This window comes from Chaetodon trifascialis, chromosome 1, assembly GCF_039877785.1.
Source record: "Chaetodon trifascialis isolate fChaTrf1 chromosome 1, fChaTrf1.hap1, whole genome shotgun sequence".
Classification (NCBI taxonomy): Eukaryota; Metazoa; Chordata; class Actinopteri; order Chaetodontiformes; family Chaetodontidae; genus Chaetodon; species Chaetodon trifascialis.
The window spans coordinates 32477924-32501485 of NC_092056.1; positions in this window are offsets into that span (position 1 = coordinate 32477924).

The following is a 23562-nucleotide window of genomic DNA, read 5'->3' on the forward strand; positions in this document are numbered from 1 at the left end:
AAATACATTTCAGATAACTAGCCAAATATATAAACTGAAATCCAGGCCATTCAGAAGGAGGAGTTGTACAGTTTGATGGCCACAGGCAGGAATGATTTCCTGTGGCGTTCAGTCTTGCATTTTGGTATTTTGGTGGGATTAGTCTCTCACTGAAAGCACCGACCAGCACATCATGAAGTGGGTGTGAGATATTGTCCAAGATAATCCGTAGCTTAGTCAGCATCCTCCTCTCTGACACCACCGTCAGAGAGTCACACTCCATTCCCACAACGTCACTGGCCTTGCAGATCAGTTTGTTGAGTCTGTTGGCGTCTGCCATCCTCAGCCTGCTGCCCCAGCACGCAGCAGCATAGAGAATAGCACTTTCCACCACAGACTCATAAAGAATCCTGAGCATAGTCCGGCAGATGCCGAAGAACCTCAGTCACCTCAGAAAATAGAGACGACTCTGGCCCTTCCTGTAGAGAGCATCAGTGTTCTTTGCCCAGGCCACTTTATTGTCAATATTTGCCCCAAGGTACTTGTAATCCTCCACTATGTCCACACTGACCCCCTGGATGGAAACAGGGATCACCGGTGCCTTGGTTCTCCTCAGGTCCACTACCAGTTCCTTAGTCTTTGCCACATTTAGTTGCAGATGGTTCTGCTCACACCATGTGACAAAGTTATCCACAGCAGCCCTGTACTCATCCTCATCACCCTTACTGTTACATTCAACTATCGCAGAGTCATCAGAAGACTTCTGAAGATGGCAGGTCTCTGTGCAATAGTTGAAGTGGTAGTGGTCGTCCAGGACAGGCAGCAGAGGAGTCGGAGGAGGGATGAGCAAGGCCTGAAGTATCATATCCATTAAAAAACAGATTCAGTTCATTGGCCCTGTCAACGCTGCCTTCAACTTCTCTGTTGTTGGTCATTCTGAAGCCAGTGATGGTCCTCATACCACTCCAGACCTCTCTCAAGTTGTTCTGCTGGAGTTTTCACTCCAGCTTCCTCCTGTATTTCTCCTTAGCCTCCTTGATTTTCACCTTCAGTTCCCTCTGTATCGTTCTCACCTCCTCCCTGTTACCAGCTCTGAAAGCCCTTTTCTTTTCATTGAGGATGGTTTTGATGTCCTTTGTCACCCACGGCTTGTTATTTGGATAACAATGGACAGTCCTGGCTGGGACAGTGGAGTCCACACACAAAGTGATATAGTCCGTGATGATCAATGTCCTCCCCATGCAGCTCACAGAGTGCCTGCCAGTGTCTCATAAGACTCCTCTGACCATCTCCTCACTGTCCTTGTGGTCGTAAGCTGACTCTTCACCAGAGGCACATAACAGGGAGTGAGGTGCACAAGGTTGTGATCTGACCTGCCCAGTGGGGGGAGGGGGGAGTAGCTGTATGCATCCTTAGCGTTAGCATACAGCAAGTCCACGGTTCTCTCCTCTCTTGCAGGACAGCTCACATACTGTGTGAAATTGGGCAGTGTTCTTGCCATGGTGACGTGGTTGAAGTCACCCGAGATAGAGATGAATGCACTCAGGTTGAGTTTGCAGATGGGCCACGGCAGAGTGAATGACGTCACATGCCGTCGTCAGGTTGGCAGAGGGGGGATGTAAACAGCTACAATAATGGCATGTGAAATCCTCCCTGAGCAAATAATAGTCAACAGCCAACAGCTTGACATCCACACAAACCGGTCACCTTTTTTCTTTTTTTTTTTTACAGCTAGGGAGCAGGCAAGCCCAAACATGTGCGATGGGCATGCCTATTGTTTTGTTTAAAGTTTACAATCGGATCCTGTAGTTTTTGTAATGTTACTAGCAGTGGCCACAGCTAATAAAAAACTACAAGTTCACTAGATCACAAAGAGCGTTAATCGCACGTAAAAAAAAATGACGCCGTTAAAATTGATTCGTGTTAAATCATTAATAACGCGATATTTTTGACAACACTACTTTCTTTCTATTTGCCTAATGTTGCCCATGATGACAGAGGGGAGACACAGCTTATATCTCCTCTTCTCCATAAACCTCCGTTATCTCAACCCAGCTCTTTTCCTCCGCTGTTTCTCTCCTCCCCTGCATCCTCTGTTTGTCTTCCTCCAGATTTCAGAGGGGATCTCTGATGTTCTGGCTGACAATCTGGCCGGCCTCAGCAGTTCCAAAGTGAGAAAACAGACCAGAACTCTCTCGGCCAACATGTTGGAGAGGGCACAACTTCGAGATGACGGTCATAAAAATACAGGTGGTAATATTAAAGAATAGAGCAAAAAAAATTTGTAAAACTAAGAAAAGAAATAGGAGTGACTGCAACAGGCTGCATGCATGGTCAGCGCATGCGCACTACTGTACATGTACATGTACGTATACATAGGTTTTTTTTTTTGGGCTATCTTATAAAACTTTCACTTTCATCAGATCAATAAAGTTTTTGCTCGTTTCATCTTATCTGATATAATTCAAATCTCCTGAAAACTTGGTTTCCAGTGAGAACAGTACAGAGAAAAAGACAAATATAGGTCTTTAATGTTTAGTACAGAATTCCCTGTTTGTGTTTCCCCTTCCTAAACTTCCTTCCTCCCCTTCCTGCACCAGAGGGATATTACCAGAGGGATATTGGAAGATCACCACTTTCGCTGTCTAAATTAGACTGCTGAAACTTCATTACATCTTCATTACATCGATTAACACTTAAATTTCTTTAAGAAGGGAACTCTGTGACTGGAGATTTTTCAAAGTGGAAAAAATTACCTTCGTGTTTCAGTTTTTAATCACGCGTTTAAGTAGTATCCTCTTGAAGCACACTGAAATAAACCCAATTCTTTCTTCACTGCAGTATTAATTATAATATTTAGATATTTAATTCAGAATGATAAATCTCGAACACATTACATCAGGAATGTGGGTTTTTTAATCAAATTTCACTGATATTCTTCTTGGTATTTTGATCATATGTGCTGCTGTCCTTCCAAGTGTCTCATTGCTGACTACTCTCTGAATTTGAAACCACAGCGGTCTCAGACATTCATGATCATCTGCACCATTCTCCATCACTGCACAAAGTGGCCAGCTCCACCTGACTGTCTCATGGTTATCTCGGTCTCAGTACAGCACCAAATTGTTAATGCTTTACAAATCACCCACGAGACAATAAATGGTTAGACTGTTTAACACATATTGGAATTTACCACTCCCATACAATGAGTCACAATGCTGGCTCTAAGGTCATTACTATGTGAAGAGCTGAACAAGATGATAATATGTTCTAATGAAGTGCAGCTTTGCATCTAATTCAAAATAACTCATTAACTCTTAACAAATCAAAAGTTTTCTTGTGAAAAAATTTGCTATCTCTCATCTTGAGGCAGCACCTTTTCCACCTTTGACCCAGTCAGGCTGCTGTAGATTTCAAAATTCAGCTTTACAGTCAGGACATAGGCTCTGGATATTGAGAACATAGATTGGTTTAATTGAATTTCCAGTGTCCTCCAGTCCAAGTCACTAGAGTAGAGATAATTCCCTTATCCACATCAATGCAGGCCCTCTGCTGGGCTTAGTGAAAGGGGCCATGGACCTGCTGTTTGCTGGCAGGATCCGCCACAATCAATTACACAAGCCTTGTTAAATACCCCCACGATTTCCTGACTCCACTCACCCCACAATGACGGTGAACCAAGTTAAAGGAACCAAACAACAGCCTCTGAGACAAATAACCCCAGATCATTGTCTGGCTAGAGTGCAATTTGGTGTCTTAAGATGGCTTAAGCTGGCTGAAGTAATGCCACGAGATGCTGGACTATTGCTCATTGATGTGTACTGTCCTGCAGCTAGCTGGGGGTCTGATGAGGAGGGCTGAGCATTGCCTCCACAGTAACCACCAAATAGCTGCGTTGCCTGACCAGCTGGCTCCTGGGCTCCTTTCACCCAGTTGTCTATTCTGGGCCCAGGCTGACACCAACACACACTCACATACACAAACAGAGGCATACACATGTGAGATTTTGAAATACAGTCAAATTAACAATATTTTAATATTTCCCACCTTTGTTTGCCTGTCTCCTCTACAAGCAGTAAACTCTCCAATGAACACACAAACCATTTTTTACCCCTCTGAATCTAGCTGACAGTCACCAGTATTTGGCAAGTTACTTTCAAAATGTTATATATTGCACGTTACTAGCTACTTTCATTTGAAAGTAGCAAGTTACTTCACGATATTACTGATTACACTAACTTTACATTACTTTCAATAAAATAATGACAAATGTTCAACTAGCATTATATTTATGGTTATATTATGGTTTGGAATAATAATACTGCTGCTAGGCTTCAGCATAATCTGGTCTCTATGGCAATGCTAATTACCTTATGAATGATGTTGATGCCCAATAAAAAGGCACTGAATTGATATATTTTTGTATATTTTGCAACCTAGGCAGAGCAGAGTGTGCTACTCACTGGACAGTCTTTTACATAAAGTTTGCTGAGAGCTGAATGTGTTCAAAACTGAACAAAAAATAAATAAACCATAACATCATCAAATTAATATTTAGTAGTCTTGCCATTTGCACGCAGTAGAGCTCTAATCCTGGCTGGCATGTTCCCCACAAGCCTTTCACACTGTTGAGGGGTAATCTTGTCCCATTCTTCTTGAATTACTGCTTTTAATTCTTCTAAATTCTTTGGTTTACGCTTTGAAACAGACCTTTTGATAATCCACCACAGATTTTCAATGACGCCTGTCCGGGCATTGAGCTGGCCACTCTAAGACCTGGATACTGTGCTCCTGCAGCCAAGTTCTACTGGCCCTGGATGTGAGGCAAGGGGCATTATCTTGTTGAAACATCCATTTTTGACCTCGGCGGAGCAGTGCACATGCAGAAGGGAGCATGTGGGTTTCGAGAATGGCACAATACTTGGCAGAGTTCAATGTGCCATCACAGACAGTGAGATGACCAACACCAGCAGCATTCATGCATCCCCAAACCATGATACTGCACCATGCTTGACAGTAGATACTGTACATGCTGGAGATAATGCTTCGCCTGGCCTTCTGCGTATCCTCACATTAGCAGGAGGAAGATAGAGCTGGAAACTGGACTCATCTGACTACAGAATCTTCTTCCAGTTCCTGGCTGTCCACTTCTTGTGTGCTTGGGCCCGGGCTAACCTCTGTCTCTCATTGATCAGGACTTAAGCCATGATCTAAAAGTCAGCCAAATACAGTACGGGTGGAACACTGGACACCAGTTTGGTTTGACCACTGCTGCTGAAGCTCCTGTGATGTCATTTGGCGGTTTTCCCTGCACATGCGGATCAGGATGCGATCATTTCTTGCTGAAGAACCCCTTGGACGCCCAGATCTTGGCGTGTCTTCCAAGCTGTTGGTTTGTCTGTATTTCTGCAGAGTGTATCCAACTGCTGAAGGACTGCATCTGCACTTCCTGGCTATCTGCGGCAGCTGTACCCTTCCTGGCTGAGAAACCGAATCTTCAGGTGTGTTTCCTGCATTAGGTTCCTTGTTTTAATCATTTTTGTCTCTGAAGAACTTTCAAATGTGCTGGCTTTATATAGACATGAAGCACGGCAACAAAAATCGTGTCTTTTAATAAAAAGTACGACCTTCATTAGTGCATTACTGGTACCAAAATGACCCAATTCTCAAAATTTCTTTCGTATTTTTATGTAACCAATCAATTTTTAGTTTTTAATGGCTTTTTTAGGATTTGTTTAGTATTTTGGCTGTGACTGTACTAAAAGAAATTGCACTTGAAGACCTCAGAGTGATTCTTAACACAATATTTCACAAATGCATGGGGTGTCCAAAAACTTTTTTTCCACCACTGTATGTAGGTACTGGGGAACAAGATCTGAAGTTAGGGAATACAGGGGTAGTAATTTGGAATCTTACAAAGAATTTATACAGTTTGTTATGCAGTTATTATTTAGCTTCATGGTACCCATTCTTTTATTACAGGATATGCATGATTATTTGAGCAATAATCAATAATTTTGAGAGGAACTTGAAGAGGAACTTAATTGATACTGCACTAATTTTTTAACTACTGGTTAACTACTGTACAACCCCATTTCCAAAAAATTTGGGACAGTGTGTAAAACATAAATAGAAATCGAATGTGATGATTTGCAAAACACTGAAACCCCACATTTAATTGAAAATAGTACAAAGACAACAAATCAAATCTTGAAAGTAAAAAATTTCATTGTTTTCGAAAATTAGATCCTCATTTACAATTTGATGCCAGCAACATGTTTCAAAAAAGTTGAGACAGGGTCATGTCCCATTTGCTATACTTTTGATAGTTGAAATTGAAAACTGAAATAAGCGAGGCCTTCCCTGAAAAAGATGCTGTCTACTTGCTAGCATGTGTTGCTCCAAAACCTGTATATATTGCACTATTTTCAGTCAAATATGGGGTTTCAATGTTTTGCAAATCATCACATTCTGTTTCTATTTACGTTTTACTAAGTGTCCCAACTTTTTTGAAAATGGGAATGTATTACGATTACAGAATTACAGTATGACTACAAAACTGAGCCGAAATCTGGACATTTCAGAGAAGATGGAGTGATGGCTTCTGCAGCATTATTAAATCTGATTTAACATTATTTCAAAATGACCATATTACCAACAAACAGGCAAACTATACTGTGTTCTCATAATTTTGAGGGCTTATATTATATTATATTATATTATATTATATTATATTATATTATATTATATTATATTATATTATATATTTTTTGCACCTTAGACCACATTTAACTGACAATGTACATTTTGTTTTAAGTTTAAAATGGGCACAATTTATCTACTATTTTCATTGCTTATGAAAACAACTTAAATTACCAAGTACTTGAACAGCCAGAATAACCAATAGTTACCCTGTAACTACATGTAAAAAGGGTAGAACTATCACCGCTTACCTCACAACCTGGAATTAAAATGAATTGTTTGAGGGTTTGCATAATTTACATCATCATTTACAGAATATGCCTACATCTTTGAAGATGTGATTGCTTTAGCAGTATGCTTTGGGTCAGTTTTGCTAAAGCATGTCCCTGTATTTAGCACCATCCATCTTTCCCTCGACTCTGACCAGTTTCCCAGTCCCTGCTGCTGAAAAACATTTCCACAGCATGATGCTGCCACCACAATGTTTCACTGTGGGGATGGTGTTCTTGGGGTGATGGGATGTGCTGGGTTTGCGCCAGACATAGCATTTTCCTTGGTGGCCAAAAAGTTCAATTTTAGTCTCATCTGACCTGGGCACCTTAATCCATACATTTGGGGAGTCGCCCATAACCAAAACATGCCTACTTAGTAATAGCTTTTTTCTGGCCACTCTTCCATAAAGTCCAGCTCTATGGAGTGTATGACTTACTACTAAATACTAAATGCTCAATTTTTAACCTACTAGAAATTAATCTAGAACATAAGTAGAAAATACCACCATTTATAGCACCCAAAATAACTCAAATACTTTTTAAACCACTGTTTAATCATGATTTTACCCTGACAATCTTCAGCAGCTTTTAACTCTTTTTAAATTCAATTCAATTCAATTCAATTTTATTTGTATAGCGCCAAATCAAAACAAAAGTTGTCTCAGGACACTTTCCATATAGAGCTGGTACAGACCAAGCTCTTTTTTTTTTAAGATGTTTAGGGCCCACTACTATAACTTCAGTTTTGTCCGAGGTTATCATCAGAAAATTGCAGGTCATCCAGGTCTTTATGTCCTGAAGACATGCTTTTAGTCTAGTTAACTGACCCATTTCTTCTGGCTTCAGTGATAAATATAGCTGGGTATCATCTGCATAGCAATGAGTGCTTCCTGATAATCTTACCTATAGGAAGCATATATAAGGTGAAAAGAATTGATCCAAGCACAGAACCCTGCGGAACTCCATAGCTGACTTGAGCGAGCACAGAGGAGTCGTCATTAACGTGTAGAAACTGAGAGTGATCTGACAAGTAGGATTTAAACCACCTTAGCGCAGTTCCCTCAATGCCAATGAAGTGTTCCAGTCTCTGCAATAGGATACCATGGTCAATGGTGTCAAATGCAGCACTAAGATCCAATAAGACTAGTACAGAGACAAATCCTTTATGAGATGCAATTAAACATCGTGCACACAACATCGTTTTCAAAAATGTTGTCGTTTACATGGACCCGGCTAAATACACCGTTGAGCGCATCATAACTATGCCAAGCCTATGGGCGTAAGTGTAAACATAGGTCACTCACATGACGTTAAGTATTCAGTCGTATGTTGTGACGTTTAATCATCTTTAATCATCTACTCTACTCACTGGTTGATGACGCCATATATTACACCTTCAACAAGATGGCAGCTTGGTTTTAACAGTGTTTTCAGCAGTCATCGAACGCTCATTTGGGGTCTCAAAACTATGTTTTGCTTTTTCCTCTCTTCGTGAGTTGCGCTAATGTTTAGTTTGTATTGGACTGCCACTTATTGTGTCCTCTGTGTTTCAGTTTTGTCTGCCTGCCTCGTCAGCATGTGCCTTGCCTCAGACACCCGTTTCATTGGAGCTCCCTTTGTTTCTTTCCACTCACTGCGCTTTGTTTTGTTCTTTTTCCACTCCTTTTGAGTGTGTTTTGTGTTTATTTTGTCCTCTTGTTATGAGTGTCTTTTTTGTTGCATATTCTTTGTTTAAAATAAAATAATTTTTTGTTTGATAAATTCCCTCTCTGGGATGCACGGTGGCGCAGCAGGTAGTGCACATGCCTCACAGCAACAAGGTTGCCGGTTCGAGTCCCAGGTCGGGCCTTTCTGTGTGAAGTTTGCATGTTCTTCCCATGCATGCGTGGGTTCTCTCCGGGTACTCCAGCTTCCTCCCACAGAAAAACATGCTCATTAGGGTAATTGGTGACTCTAAAATTGCCCCTAGGTGTGAGTGTGTGTGTGAATGGTTGTGTGTTTGTGCCCTGCGATCGGCTGGCGACCGGTCCAGGGTCCCCTGGTAGGTGAGAATCTTTGAGGCTGGATTTCTCAAAAAACTAGTTTGACAAGTGCCTACATTCAAATGGCCACATCTTCCTCAAATATTTTCAGATTTCCATGTGTTAGACATTGTTGGAAAGCTTAGAAACTACACTTTCAGAATCGGTAAATAACTCAAAATGCCCCCCTGGTTGCTGGTTTTCTGGTGGCTGGTCACATATATATACATTATGATTCATACCTTGTGTTTTTTTATTGCTTTATTTGTATTCATTTCCTGAGACAAAAGAAGGCTGTGCACAGAGCTGAAGAAACAAAAGCTTGCACCTTGAGGAGCTGTTACGCTGGTTGAACACAACTGACAGAGAGAAGAATTTTGAAGTTATTAAAATGTTGAATGTAACCACTGTTTCATCTTGTTATAGAATAACTGCTTGGACAATATAAGTAAGTATAAGTATAAGTAAGGTCAGATATAAACTTGCTTTTACCAACACTTCGCATGATGGCTGCCTTGAGTATCCTGAATCTGTTTGGAGCATTGGTGGTGCACTTCCTCGAAATTAATGCTATGCATATGTAAGATGCATAACACATTTGACTGGTAGGGGCAGTATGGGTATAATAGCTGATCCTTGTCACTACAAACCGGAGGTTGATGGCAACCACACTACTGAACTGACTAGTGATGTGTCACTAGAATGATCAGAGCCAACTCCTGCCTGGGAGCCAGAGTGGGAGCCGCTTTGTTATTTTTGTTTGTTTGTTTTTTTACTTTTTTCTGTTCGAGCCACATGTGATTGGTCAACTACATGATGTGTGGTGGCTTCTGTGTGTACGCACTGAGCAGGAGGGGGAGGCAGGGGCGGGGCTTGCGGACAGGCAAGGCAGGCAGTTGCTTGGAGCCCCTAGTCACTAGGGGGGGCCCGGCCACTTATTTACAACAACGATTATTGATAGGCCTGGGCTTTCAGGGACCTCTGTTGGTCTCTGGACCTCAATTTGAGAACCACTAATCTATTTTTTCAGTATTCCTCCACCATGCCTTCAGTGCCTGCTGCTCGAGGAAAGGGGCCTTTCTGTGTGGATTTTGCATGTTCTCCCCATGTTCACCTGGGGTATCCTCCTTAAAAAAAAAACACTAAAAACATGCAAGAAGATCACCACCTGACCAATGGTGACAAAGGAAACTGGGTCCTCGGGCACCGGTCGGATGGCAGCCCACCACTCCTGGTCTGCCGCGGAGGAAGGACGACCAGGATGGGTTAAATGCGGAGGACAAATTTCATCAATTGCTTGGTGTGTGTATGTGTTGTGTGACTAATAAAGGGGATTGTCCCTCTGATTCTTCTTCTTCTTCTTCTTCATCTCAAATGTCCCAGAAATTGTGCATTTATCTGTGCAAAAAAACATTTTTTGCGGCGTGCATGGGTGGGGTGGGGGCCCCAGGGATTTCTTGCATAGAGCCTCAAGAGACCCGAGCAATGCCACTGGGGGGAGGGGTGGGGGTTACAGACACGACGCGCGCACACACACACACACACACACACACACACACACACACACACACACACACACAGAGCCGTGACAGAGACAAAACGCTGGAAAGGTGAGAAAAGGAAATGCAGGAAATGCTGTAAAATTTGGCATAGTAAAAAAGTATGTTTTGTACATTAGTAATTCATTTTACACATAATTTTACATTATTTTGGTAATAAAATAATTATTAATTTAAGCAACAAATAATCTCAGGAGCCACTTGGGAGCCGAAAGAGCTGCAATTCCCATCACTAAAACTGACTACTATGTTTGTTGTTTGGTGGATATTTGAAAATACTGGTTTTTGGATATATTTTTCCATTTTTGAAAAATAAATTTAGTTTTGGTTTAGTAATAAATAAGTATCTCCTTGTATTGAAGTAAATTAATTTAAAGGGAGTGTAACTTGTTTGAAATAACTGGCTTAATGCTATATCAGTCTCCTTTTAGTTAAACCAGCAAATGTATTAGGCTACCCTTTGAACGTAATGAGACTGTTGTCAGTCAAATAGAAGATCAAATGAAATAGTTGCACCAAAATGGTCTTGAATCCAAAAGCAATAAGTTTGTCTTTGGAAGGAATGCAAGAAATTAAATACTGATAAGTAAAACAAAACAGAGGTGCATGTATATAGAGTTTTGTGTGGTGTCCCTCAGGGGTCGGTCCATGGACCCATCCATTTTTAATTGTATATATATCCTCTGACTCATTTTTTCAGACATGTCATATCACTTTTATGCCAATGATACACACATCTATTTCTTTGCTAAACCCAATACCCTGAATGTCTGAATGCAATAAATTAAATACTGATAAGTAAAACAAAACAGAAGTGAATGTATATAGAGTTTTGTGTGGTGTCCCTCAGGGGTCGGTCCATGGACCCATCCATTTTTAATTGTATATATATCCTCTGACTCATTTTTTCAGACATGTCATAAGACTTTTATGCCAATGATTGTTATGTGTGTACACACACTGAGACAGGATGAAGGTAAACTCACAGGGATGGCTGAGAGAGAATACAGAACTAAGGCAGGTAGAATTCAACAGAAGGTTTATTAACCAAAAGTGTCCACAAGAACGGGTAAACGAAAAGCGAGAGCACAAAACATTCTGCAAAGTCCAACTAAAGGTGTCCTCCAGAACGGAAAGAACTAAGGGCGAGAGCACACAAACACTCTGCTCAGAAGAAGCTCCAACTCCTCTCACGACCGAGGCTGGGCTGGGCTGAGGGCTTATCCACAGGGCAAAGGCTCCTGGAAGAGGGAAGACAAAAACACGGGTCAGAATGGACCGGACAGACACAGAGGATCAGTCGACTGGCAAAGGAAGGACAGAATACCACAGAGGTAAGCAGACGATCTGACGAGTACTGGAGGGAAAAGCCTGAGTTATATGCAGCTGCTGATTAGGTGGTGATGAGCTGATGATCTGCAGGTGTGAGAGGAGGCAGGCAGGTGGAGCTTGACTGGCAGGCGCAGCCTTACTGCACGGTCCTGGACAGACAGGGGGAGACAGACAGACAAAACACACTGGGGGAAACAGGGGAAAAGGAAACAAAAGGGAGACACTGCCAGGTCCTAACAATGATACACACATCTATTTCTTTGCTAAACCCAATACCCTGAATGTCCTCCCTCCATGATTGCTTGGCTGCCATCAAAAACTGGATTTATTTTAATTATCCTCCACCTAAACCCTGACAAAACAGAAATTATTTTAATTGGTCCTGATAACTTTTCCTCTGCAGTAAATCACTGTATTGGTCTAGTTCACTCAAATATCAAATCTACTGCTAATAATCTTGGTATCATCTTTGATCAGTATAACTTTTGACCAATGTGTTAGTAAGCTAGTTCAGTTCTGTTTTCTTTAGCTAAGAAGTATTGCAAAAATCAGATGTATGTTGCCTTCTATAAATCTTGAACTATTGATTCACACTTTTATTTTTGTCCACCTTGATTTCTGTAATTCCCTCTACACTTGTCTCAGTCAAGCTGCTCTACATTACCCCTGTTCTTGCTTCCTTCCACTGACTTCCTGTAAAAAATCAGAATAAACTTCTAGACCCTGTTGATTACATATAAGGCTCTAGATCCTGCCCAGAGTTACATTTCTGATTCTCCTCATTCCACATTCCACCTCTCTACCACTGCGATCCTCTAATCTTTATCCATTCCCTGCTCCAACTGGAAAACAAAATCAGTAGTGCCTTTGCTGGTCTAGCCCCAACCCCCTGGAATCATCTTCCCCCATCTAGATTTGCTGAATCTCTTGAGTGTTTCAAGCGGCTTCTAAAAATGCATCATTACAGACAAGCCTTTAGTAGATCTCTACTCTGGGCTTAATTGTTCTTTCAGTGTGCTGTGTTTTATATTGTAATGTGTTTTTACCTCATTTGTTCATTCATTTTGATCTTTTCATCTTTACGAGTGTGTGTTTGTAAAAGTGTATAAGAAATAATGCTGTACTTACTTAATTCCTATGGTATGAAGATAATTAATTACAAATTAGCTTAATATTTAATTTCAATTCAAATATTTCATATTTGAAAGTATGGCTCTTCAAGAATTTAAAGCTTGAATGTCAATTCTGTGAGACCGGGAGTGGTTAGAGAGATTTATCCATCAGTGTACAGGGGAGGAATTTAGTGAAAGGGACGTTATATAAGGGCTGGGTGTAGGGCTGGGCGATAAAACAATAGCGATATGTCTCGCGAAAGACACGTCATCAATATCAATAAAAAATGCAGAGGTGTTCTGCTTCAGTGCCTGATGACAAATCATCTAAAAGGCACGAAGACATAACGGAGGCAGCGGCATATCATATAGCTAAAGACATGCTTCTACTATGGAGAAGCCAGGTTATAAACATCTCTTACACGTGCTTTTTTTTTTTTTTTTTTTTTTTAAACACACTTGCAAAAAAATATAATTGAATAGTTCATGTATTTTCCTCCTGGTCCTTATTTTAAATAGGTCATTAAAAATATCAATAATTATCGATATCGACCAATATAAAACACTTACATCGTGATAGAGTTTTCAGCCATATCGCCCAGCCCTAGCTGGGTGTGTTCTGTTCAGATCCTTTGTTCCTTTGTCTGAGACTATGCTGTCACACCAATCATGATGTATTATTTTGAAGCTGTTTGATATACCTACCCATGAGTAAGGCAGAATTGTCTAGAAACAGATCATGTACTGTGTTGGAGCCAGGTAGTATACTTAGCTGTGAGACGAACCCTAATCTCGATGAAGGAATGAAAGATTAGATTAGATTACATTACATTACATTCAACTTTATTGTCATCATCAGAGTGCCACACAGAGACAACGAAATGCAGTTTAGCATCTATCCAGAAGTTCAAATACTCATGATATCCAAAAATATAAACACATGCAAGTAGTGCAATTGGCATGAGGTATAAAAAGTATGAGGTTGGTGCAGGTAGTGCAAGTAATTTCTATGAAACCATAAAACATGTGCAACACAGTATTTAAACAACAGACATGTGCAGTCCAGTAAAAAAAGTAAAAAGTATAGGTGAACAGATGAGGTATACAGTGTATATAAATTATAAAGTTGTATGTGCAGTGTACAGTATGTGCAATATGACATGGCCTGAGTTGTAATGTTCATCTTTGTTGTAGTCTCTTGGGTTGATTCCCTTTAAACCTTAGTGGATGAGTCAGTAATGTAGGCTAACTTACATACCTTTTGTGCATTATTCTTATTCATTATATCCATGGCAATATATTGATTTATGTTTGTTTAATGTAAAGAAAATCATCCATTCATCTATTCCTCCATCCATTCACCAACCCACTCTTTCATTTGATAAATGGTTAAATGGCTCTTGGATCCTGGGTCAAAAAGCTCAGTGGTCACTCATTATATTACCAATCAGTAATAATAATCTAACATGTCAAATCTAGAGTATAGGCAAAATGTAGTCTTTTTACATGGGGACTACAGACTAGAGCAGTGAAATATTGAAAATATCTGTGAACACATCTGTCAGGTGACCTGCACACACGTTGAGAGCTCAGCAAGGATCATCAGGTGCAGGTGCCTTGAATGGATTTATCTTATGAAGGATCCACACACATCTGCCTCGGATATGACTAGTGGGCAAGAGTCTGTTTCTTTTTGTATCTCCTCAGCCACAAAGTTATTTTCTAAGCATGCATCCATTTATCTGGAGGAGATGCAGACATTATCTCAGCACTGTTGGTTTTCCTTTTGTGGTCTCTCATAGTTCTAAGTCCAGCCCACATGTCTTGGAACATGAGTTGGAGCCATGGCAGTTATACTACACTTTGTCCTTGTATTGTCTCTTAGCACTGGATTTCCTATATTCCTCACCCAAATTGTAAGCCTCAGTCTGTACTATAAATTTCATAGTTTCATGGACTTCCCAGGGCTTCAGATTCAACATCACTGATGTATTTGCCAATGCAACAAATGATTGCGTCTGTGTCTATGTTGTTGTCCTGAAATGCACACCATCCTAGTGCTAAAGCAGTGATGTAGGGCAGAGAGAAACCAGCGTTGAATAGCCCTCATCTATGTGACTCAAAAGGGAGGCAGAAGCAGAACTCAGATGTAATCTGATTTGCCAAAAGGGGCGAGTCCCTTATATTCATCCTGAAATGAAGTCTAAACATGGTAGAGTGTATTACCACCACACACAGGACAGCTAAGGTGTTGGTTATATGTCAGCAGAACTTTCCTCATGTTGGCATTATTACAACCTCTGGCCATAATAAAAGCAGCCATGAGGTCTCAGTCCTGTTGGTATCTCCATACAGCTCATCCAAGGCTTTGTTGGTGTGTGGTGGAATGTATACCACTGTGAGTCCCTTGGGATAAAATACTTGTAACAACTACTTCCTAGACTGTGCACCCACACATGCATGGAAGTGACAGCTAATCTTAAACTTACAACTAAGAGAAAGGAAACACCAGACAAACTGCAGCAGGGTTCCCTTTCTAGATCACAGTCCACCTGGAATTGTGTTCACATGGATTAGCCACATGTCCTGCCCTCTACATGCCCATGTTTAACCAGAAATGGTCAATGCAAAGCACCACATGAACATTGGTTGATACAAATAAGTCTGCTGATCAGTGGTACGTTATGGTGAATTATGGCAACACCAGAGAGGAAGACAAAGAAAAGGAATCTTTCTGACACAAAAATCCAGGTGCTTGTGAGTGAGGTGGAGGTCAGAAAGCACATTTTGTTTTATATTTTTTCAATTAAAAGGTACTTATGGAAGTTATGGAGTTACGGCTCACTACACACACAAGTACAAATAACACTGCTAGTTTGAATGGTAATGACAACGTGGGTCTATAATTAACTTAAATTGTGGTGCATTACACTCTCTCATACACTGTACACTCGTGAGTATTTCCAGCAGCAGGACATTGTATGTGGGATTTACTCCAATTTCATTGTTTCTGTTTATGGTAATGACAGAACATGTCACCTGTTTTTAATTTTAAGTATAATGGAGCTCAGAGGAAGATAATCAAACAGCAACTAGTCAGTAGAATCTGATTATTGTTTGTTTCAGTCTTGTCATGGTATTGGTTGACAATAAAAAATATAGAATGCACATGTTTAACTCAAAATGTATTCTTCAACCATACTGTTGAAATGTATTAATAAGTAATAAGTAAAAGATTTAAATAGTTTAGATCGTTTTAGAGTAATTTCCACCATGATTGACAATGCATTTTCTTTTGACTGTTAAGGTTCTGAATTCTTTGGTATTTAGTTTATAAGGCAGTTTGTGGTTTTCTACATTTTTATTCAAACTCCTTTCAATTTTAACTTGTCCTTAAATAGACCTTTCAGAGTAAAACCTACTAACAAAAAGAAATGTCAGTAATCGAATTTTTGAGCTCTGGCGGCCAGAAATTATAAATGAAAGTTTTTGAAGTTTTCTGAGAGTTCACTTTTAAAAGTCAACTGTTTTGTGGTTATTTTACTTTATGTCAGTCAGTTCTTTCATGCAGACTAATACAGGCTCTTTGTGTATCCAACATTTTAAAAAGTGTCATCTCTTAAAAAGTTTCTATAAAGCAGCAGTTCTCATTGGATATGCTATCGTCCCTGATGTGTAAGATGATTTTTCTCTTTTGTTGGCTGCTGTATAGAGACAGGTTTAAGTGCCTTGGTGGAACTCCAATTCACCCCCATGTTCAGCACTCTCCCATGGCCTCTTCTCCATTTCCAGTGCCCAGAAAAAAACATGTCATTGTGAACCCTGACCCCACCCTGATCCACATCCACTCTCCATCAGGAAGCCAAACACATGCCTGAACAATTAACTCCTGCACTGCCATCAATTTAGCCCAGAGGGAAGAAAAGATTGAGTCACCCAGGTTCAGGCAAAAAAGACATGGGTAAAAACACGAGGATAAAAGGGTTTTCTTGAAAAAGAGAGGAGAAAAAAACATGTTTTTCAGTCCCTGCAAAGTAACTGTCACTGGAGTGACAAGGAGATACTATTGAGAGCCTCCGTTCATTCAGCCAGTTTGTCTGAACTGCTCAACAAACAATTACAAGGAGTCATGAGGGTTATGTTTATCTTGAGACCAGGCCTGTGAGGAGCTGGCTGAAAAACCATGGTGAATTTAAGAGGCAAGTACACCTGCTTCATAAACTTGTGATGTTGGGTCTCAGTATTGATTCATGTCCAGCGCAGCAGTTTATGGTCAGCAGGAGGCTGATGGCAGCATGACCCACTGTCTGTTTAAGTTACAATGAAGCAGCTCCTGCTCTCCACTGGAGACTGATACATTCAGTTCACATTGGCCTTGCATTGAAAGTAAGATATCAGCCAGTCATAACCACCCACCTGTGAAAGATGAATGTAATGCAAGTTAAATGATCTAATTTTTATTGTGAAACTGATCAATATTCAACACCCAGCAAAGGCTTGGAAGTTTATGCTTATCCATAAGGTTCAACCTTCTGTCATGGTGCCAGACGTCTGGCGTCAGATGGCAGCCCACCACTCCTGGTCTGCCGTGGAGGAACGACGGACCAAGATGCAAAATGCGGAGAAAATAATTTCACGAAGCATGCCGTGTGTGCAATCTCCTCCCTGTAGCATCTGTGTGCAGTTATCAATAAATTAAAAATCTTAATCTTAATCTTAATCTTATGAAAGGTACCCATACTTCTTATTGTGTACCTCTAATCCTAGTGAACACAGGCACAAGCTAAACTCACCCAGGCCAACCCTCCTTGTCCTTGTTGAAATTAGTGCCAAAAGAAAAACTAAAGAAAACAGAAGAATCTGACTCTGACTATATAAGAGCTAACTAAGTATATGAACATGTATTAACAGCAGTTCTTAAGAGAGAGAGGGAGCCAAAGTTACAAACTATATACCAGAAAAAAATATGTGTGAGTTGCAGATGCTAAATAAATGTAAACAATGAAAAGTGTTGTGCAATATTGCAGTAGTGCAGTGAGGCTAAAGTTGGGACTAGCAGTGGTAATATTTTTTGAATGTTTTTGAACAGATCCATGCAAGAAAACATGCCTAGCTTCTAAAGACAAATCAACCACATTTAAGTCCTTTCTATGCATTATCATAACATAATGAGGTGTATAAGACCTTAGACATTGCAAAATTTCCAGCAGTGCAATTAGTCATGTGGTAATAGGGATATGAGCATAAAGCTAAGACCCCTCCATTGATATCCAGTAAAAATGGAATAGGCTAAGTTTGCATAATCGAAATTTGAGTAAAAGAGCAGAATTATGTGAAGTGAGCACTCTTGCTGTTCATGAGGGTAAATTGGACATATATATATATGGCATGGCATTTGTTTATTGAATAAAGTTAAATGTTGTCTGTACATGCAGCCCCCAGCTTCTCCAGCTCCCCTGTCTGCCTCTCTTTCATTTACCCCCCCACCCCCCCCCCCCCAACACTACCACCCTCTGTACTCACCCTCATTAATACCTCCTGCCAATTAATGCCAATCAGGCCAGCGGTGGGCTGATGTGGTGACTGGGACCACCTGGCCATCACTCACAGCTGGCCTCTCCTCCCTGCCTGTCAGGACCAAGCCTTTCACAACACCCTGTGCTGTGCACCACAAACAAGCTAGAAGTTTGCAAACCTGTGTCTGCTATGGCTTATTAATGCCATGACACACGCTTTCACTCATTGTGTGTGTTATCTTCTTTATTCTATCCTGCAGATCACTTGTAGAGATACTTTATTCTTCCCCAAGGGAAATTCACAAATTCCAGCATATTCCACAAATTTAAAGTAAAAGGCATGCAATAAATAATCCAAAAGCACAGCAAGCCAAGAATTAAAAGTTAAAAGTAAAAATGTCCAGTGAAAACAGAATGCAAGTTAAGGTGCATGTTGAACAGAGTGTTGTACAGTGTGGAGTTAAAGAGCCACATGGCGTGGGGAAGGAACAACCTCCTCAGTCTGTCAGTGGAGCAGGACAGTGACAGCAGCCTGTCACTGAAGCTGCTCCACTGCCTGGAGATGATGCTGTGCAGTGATGCAGTGGATTGTCCATGACTGACAGGAGCCTGCTCAGTGCCTGTCGCTCTGCCATAGATGTCAGGCTGTCCAGCTCTGTGCCCACAACAGAGCCCGCCTTCTTCACCCGTTTGTCCAGACATGTAGCGTCCCTCTTTTTGATGCTTTCCAGCAGACTGCTGCATAGGGCACTTGCTACCACAGTCTGGTAGAACATCTGCATCATCTTTTTGCAGATGTTGAAGGACACCAGCCTTCTGAGGAAGTACAGTTGGCTCTGTCCTCTCCTGCACAGAGCATCTGTGTTGGCAGTCCAGTCCATTTTGTCATCCAGCTGCACTCCCAGGTATTTGTAGGTCCGTACAAACTCCACACAGTCCCCTTTGATGGTCACAGGCTCCGATGAGGCCTGGGCCTCCTGAAGTCCATCACCATCTCCCTGGTCTTGGTGGTGTTGAGGTGCGGGTGGTTGGAGTTGCACCATGTGACAAAGTCCTGGATCAGTGTCCTGTACTCCTGCTCCTGTCCACTCCTGATACAGCCCACGATAGCAGTGTCGTCTGCGAACTTGTGCACGTGGCAGGACTCTGAGTTGTATTGGAAGTCAGATGTGCACAGGGTGAACAGGTCTGGAGAGAGCACGGTCCCCTGCGGTGCTCCTGTGCTGCAAACCATGGTGTCAGACCTGCAGTCCCCCAGTCTCACATACTGAGGTCTGCCTGTCAGATAGTCTGTAATCCAGACCACCAGGTGTGAGCCTACTCCCATCTCTGTCAGTTTATTTCTGAGGAGCAGAGGCTGGATGGTGTTAAAGGCGCTGGAGAAATCCAAAAATGTAATCCTCACCGCACCGCTGCCCCTGTCCAGGTGAGAGAGTGATCGGTGTAGCAAGTAGACAATGGCGTCCTCCACTCCCACCTTCTCTTGGTAAGCAAACTGTAGAGGGTCAAGGGCGTGGTGCACCTGTGGCCTCAGGTGGTGTAGCAGCAACCGCTCCATTGTCTTCATAACGTGTGATGTCAGGGCGACTGGCCTGAAGTCATTCATCTCCTCAGGTTGTGGTCTCTTTGGCACTGAGATGATGCAGGATGTCTTCCATAGCTGAGGGACCCTCCCTTGCTGTGGGCTCAGGTTGAAGATGCACTGCAGGGGGTCACCCAGCTCCAACACGCAGGCTTTCAGCAGTCGAGGGGATATTCCATCTGGAGCCACTGCCTTGCTGGGATGAAGCCTCCTCAGCTCTCCACACAACTGGGCTGCTGTGATCTTGGGGGGGGGGTCCTCTGTGCTGGTGTTGGGAGGGAGAGCAGAGGGTGGGGAGGGGGGTGCAGTACTCTGAAGTATGAATGAGTTGGGGTGGTCAAACCTGTTGAAGAAGTTGTTCAGCTGGTTCCCTCTCCCCACATCTCCTTTGATGGTGGCACCCCACTTCGAGCTGCAGCCAATGATGATCTTCATCCTGTCCCACACCTCCTTCTCCAGTTTCCTTCCATACTGCTCCTTCGCCTCCCTGAGCTGGACTCTGAGTTCCCCCTGCACGCGCTTAAGCTCCTGCTGATCACCGTCCTTGAAAGCCCTCTTCTTCTGGTTTAGAAGGCCCTTGATGTCATTAGTGATCCAGGGCTTGTTGGTAGCATAGCAGTGTACAGTCCTTAAGGGAACAACAATGTCCATACAGAAGTTGATGTAGTCAGTCGTGCAGTTCACAGCCCCCTCAATGTCCTCGTCGTGTGACCCCTGCAGTGCATCCCAGGCTGTAGTTGTAAAGCAATCCTGCTCTGCCTCAGGAGACCACTTCCTGGATGAGCGTGTGGTTGTGGGTAACCTATTCACTCCTCGTTTGTAGTGAGGCTGAAGCAGAATCAGGTTGTGGTCTGCTTTCCTCAGTGCAGGCAGCAGGGTGGCGCTGTACTTTACGTTTGCATACAGTAGGTCAATGGTCCTATTTCCCCTGGTGTTACAGTCCACATACTGGAAGAACGCAGGTAGCATTGTGTCCAGAGTCACGTGATTAAAGTCTCCAGAGATAAACACAATGGCCTCAGGATGCTGTGTTTGCAGTTTGGCAACAGCGGAGTGGATGACATCACACGCTACCTCTGCATCAGCCTGTGGACAGGTGTAAACAATAACAACAATGGCGTGTCCAAACTCTCTGGGCAAATAATAAGGACACAAACTTACAGCCATAAGTTCAATGTCCCTGCAACAGATGGAGATTTTGGTGCTTACATGCCCAGGATTACACCACCTTGTGTTGATGTATATAGCAAGTCCTCTTCCTTTTCCCTTCCTGCAGGCTTTTGTGTCTCTGTCTGCCCTGACTGTGCTGAAGCCGGGTAGCTCCACATTAGCATCCGGGATGTTTGTCATGAGCCACGTTTCAGAAAAGCACAACAAACTGCAATCTCTGTAGGTCTTGACATTTTTCACCAGCACAGCCAGTTCATCGATGTTCGGTAGTGAGTTCATATTTCCTATGATCACCGAAGGCACTGAAGGCTTGTATCTCCACTTTCCTGCTAGCTGCTTAGCCTTTAGCTTAGCGCCGGCTCTGGAGCCTTGATACAGCCTCCTCACCTGGTCAGGTAACTGGGGAACCACACCAGCATGGGACTTTGTAGAATAACAAGGTTTCCATCCAAATGCAGAACAAATTTGAAAGAATTTTCAAGAAATTTGCAAAAGCAAATGCAAATTAATCCACATTGGCATCTATTACTGTTAGATATTAGTGTGGATATTAGAATGTGGTTTATTAAGATAAACAGCTGGAGGAGCTCATTCTTCAGTCATGTCCCATTAAACAACTGCAGAGAAGTGGACACAGCAAGATGGCATCACTAAAAGAGTACACCAGTCACTTTAAACAATGGAAAGCCATGTGGAAAGTATGATGCAAATATGGCATTTATGTTTGTTTCGTGTATTTATTGAATGAATGTTAAAGTCTCCCCTTTGCTCTACATAGATCTTTGTCGTCTCGCAGGTTCCCATGGACAGTGGCTGAATCTGGATTGTGGATTAAAGCTACATCTCCTGCCATGGCCCTGCCTGACATCCACTGCAACTGCTACTACTGTTATTACAGCCACTGTCACTGTTACTGTGACTGCATGTCTGTCTCTCTCTCTGTCTCTCTCTCTCTCTCTCTGACTGCATTTCTGTCTGTCCCTCTCTGTCTGTCTCACTCTCTCTCTCTTGCTCTCCCTCTCTAACCTAACTGCCTGAGGTTTCTGCCTGTTAAAAGGAAGTTTTTCCTCGCCGCTGTCACCAAGTGCTTGCTCATGAGGGAATTGTTGGGTCTCTGTAGATAAAAGAGCTTGGTCTGTACCAGCTCTATATGGAAAGTGTCCTGAGACAACTTTTGTTGTGATTTGGCGCAATACAAATAAAATTGAATTGAATTGAATTGAATTGAATTGAATTGAATTGAATTGAATTGAATTGAATTGAATTGATCCAGAGTGAAAGTGAAAGTGAAAGTTTAAGTCACCTGCTCCATATATGTCATGATTTATTGGCTAAATCTGTGTCCATTGCAGTTTGTCGCAATTAGATTTTGTTGATACACCAACTTTTCCACCTCAGCTAAGTATATGTGTATATGTGTTTCTTGTGTGTTTTAAAATTGTTTTGGCATTTCGGCTCAGGCTTTTTTTTTTTTTCATGGACATTGAAAATGCACAAAGAAACAGTTGGATGCAAACGCACCTAATGCCACATTTACTATGGACACAGGTTGTATATAATATCTTTCAACTTTTTATGGCTGTACATGTGCTTGAAGGCTTGTACATTAATACCAGTGCTGGTGGCAAGATATAACTTTCATTTTGGTTTTATATATTGGATTATTATCAAAATCCTTTTTGGAAGTTACAGTTATTTATATGCACTTGCATGACATTTTCAAGCACCACTTATCAAAATAACCAAGGAGGAATTACTGATCATTCTGTAATCTTGATCTAAGAAAGCTGTGTTTAATTCAGCCAGTTATCTTCATAGTGAAAGAGTGATTTATTACAGTGAAAGTTAACTTATGACGTGCCATTGTCCATGTAAGATATGAAAATAGATCTACTATCTGATCTGGACTTTGCCAAGTACCTGTTGTCTTTCAAAAAAAAAAAAAACTTAGTTACGCACAGTTACTCCAGATTCTGTGAGTGTAGGCACAGCCCTCTAAGGCTGTCACACTTGCTTGGTCATTCAGGAATGAAGACGTTTAGTCAATGCCCATTTACATGGGCCTCACCTTGGTCTCACCTTGTGTAAGAGTTGAGTTGAGACTGGAAAATTGGTTCTGGAGTTGGTTCTGAAACTGGAAAAAAAGTTGAAACACAGCTTTTTTTCAGCGAGTTAAAAGAAGTGGTGAGGCCCACGGTATCAATGGCCACGCCTTTTCCCATAGAATCTAGAATTACAGTACGCAAGTAGCGTTCTGTTCCATATAGGTTTTGTGTGTGTGTGTGTGTGTGTGTGTGTGTGTGTGTGTGTGTGTGTG